The following is a 2,500-nucleotide window of genomic DNA, read 5'->3' on the forward strand; positions in this document are numbered from 1 at the left end:
TCCCCTGGTCTTTTTCTCTGTTTCCCCTTTTCCCTCTCTTCTCTGTCTTCTCCTCTGGGCCTTCTCTCTCACTCTCTTTTTCTCTCTTCTCCCCCCCCCTCTTTCTTTCTCCCCTCTCCCCCCTTCCTTTTGCCTCTCTCTTTTCTCTCCTCTTCCCTTTTCTTTTCTCCTCTCTCTCTTCTCCCTCCCCTTTTCCCCCCTCAACTTCTCTCTCTCCCTCTCTCTCTTCCCTCTCCCTTTCCCCTCCCCTCTCTCTTCCCTTTTCCCCTCTTCTCTCCTCTCCTCTTCTCTCTTCTTCCCCTTCCCTCCCCTTTCCCCTCTGTCTCTCTTTTTCCCCCCTTCTTCCTTCCTCCCTCTCTCTTTCTTCTCCTCTTCCCCTTTTCCCGCTCCTCCCCTTTTTTCCTTTTCCCCTCCTCCCCTTTTGGTTTTTCCTCTCTCTGCTCTCCTTTTTCTCCAATCTTTTCTCATCCTCCTCTCCCCCTCCTCCTCCCCACATTTCATTTTTCCCTCTCTCTCTCTCCCTCCTATCTATAATATATATTAAAATTTTATATTATATTTTATATTTATAAAATTTTATATTATTTTTATTACTATTATTAATTTTTTTTTTTTTTTTTTTTTTTTTTTTTTTTTTTTTTTCCTTTTTTTTTTTTAAACCCCCCACCCCCCCCCCTTTTCCTTTTTTTTTATTTTTTTTTTTTTTTTTTTTTTTTTTTTTTTTTCTTTTAAATAAAATTAAATTATTATAATGATAATAATATTTTTTTATTATTGTTATTAAAATTTTTATTATTATATTTTTATTATTATTTTTATTATTATTATTATTAATTTTTGTTATATTATTATTTTATTTTGTTATTATTATTATTATTATTATTATTTATTATTAAATTTTAAAATTTTAAATTTTAATTTTTATTATTTTTTTAATTATTTTTTTTTTTTTTTTTTTTTTTTTTTTTCCTTTTTTTTTTTTTTTTTTTAATTTTTTTTTTTTTTTTTTTTTTTTTTTTTTTTATTTTTTTTTTTTTCCTTTTCCTTTTTTTCCCCCCTTTTTTATTTTTTATCATTAATTATTATTAATATTATTATTATTTTTTTAAAAAATTATTATTTTTTACATTTTTTTATTATTAATTATTATTAAAATTTTGTTATTTATTCTTTAATCATTATTATTTTATTTTATTTTTATTATTATTATTATTATTTTATTAAATTTTTTTATCATTTATTATTATTATTATTATTATTATTATTATTATTATTATTTTTTATTATTATTATTATTATTAAAAATTTTATTATTATTAAATTTTTATTATTAAATTTTTATTATTAATTATTTTTATTATTATTAAAAATTAAAAATTTTTAATTATTAAAATTTTTTTTATTATCATTGTTAAGAGAGGAAAAAAAGAAGCAAAGGAACGATGAAACTTTAAAAAACCCAAGAAGAGGGGAAGGGGATTAAAAGAAAAAAAAAATGAAAAAAAGAAAATAAGCAGAAGGAAATGAAGATTAAAATAGAGGGGAAAGGGGGGAGGGGAAGGGTTAAAGGGAAAAAAAATAAATTAAAATAAACACAAATGAAACCTAAAAATACAAGAAGAAGAAGAAGGGGGAGGGAGGGGGAGGAAGAAAAAGGGGAAAAAGAAGAAGAAAAGAAGAAAAGAAGAAAAAGAAGAAGAAGAAGAGAAGAAAAGAAAAAGGGAAAAAGAAAAAGAAGAAGAAAAAAAAAGAAGAAGAAGAAGAAGAAGGGGGAAAATTATACAGAAAACGAAAAAAAAAAGGAAAAAAGAAAAAACAAAAAGGGGGTAAAGAGAGTCTAAAACAAAACGAAAAAACCCCAGGGTGGCCTAATCGTTTTTTAACGTGAAATTTTCCCTCCTTTTCCCCCTTTTTTTCCCTCCCCCCTTTTCCTTTTCGTTTTTTTCCCTTCCCCCTTCCCCCTCTTTTTTCCCTCCTTTTTTTTCTTTTTTCTTTTTCCTCCCCTTTTTCTTTCTTCTTTTTTATCTCTCTCTTTTCCTCCCTTCCTTTCCCCCCCCTCCCTTTTTCCTCCGTTTTTTTTTGCTTTTTTTTTTTCTTTCCCTTCCCCTTTTTTTTTTTGGGGGTTTTTTCCCTTCTTTTCTTTCCCCTTTTTTTTTCTTTCCCCTTTCCCTTCCTCTTCCCCTTTTTTTTTCCCCCCTTTTCCCTTTTTTTCCTCCCTTTTTCCCCCTTTGCCTCTTGTCCCTTTTTCCCCTTTTTTTCCCTTCTTCCCTTTTTTTCTTTTTTCCCCCCCTTTCCCTTTTCTTTTTTTTTATTTCCCCTTTCCTTTCCCCCCTTTCCCCTCCCTTTTTTCTCTTGGGGTTTTTTTTCCCCTTTTTTTTTTTTCTCCCTTTTTTTTAACCCCCCCCCCCTTTTTTTCTTCTTAACTCCCTCTTCCTTCCTTTTCCTCTTGGGCCCGTTTCTTTTTTCCCTTTTTTTCCTTTACTCTCCCCTTTCTCTCCTT

The sequence above is a fragment of the Penaeus monodon genome, chromosome 5, assembly GCF_015228065.2.
Source record: "Penaeus monodon isolate SGIC_2016 chromosome 5, NSTDA_Pmon_1, whole genome shotgun sequence".
In the NCBI taxonomy this organism is placed as follows: Eukaryota; Metazoa; Arthropoda; class Malacostraca; order Decapoda; family Penaeidae; genus Penaeus; species Penaeus monodon.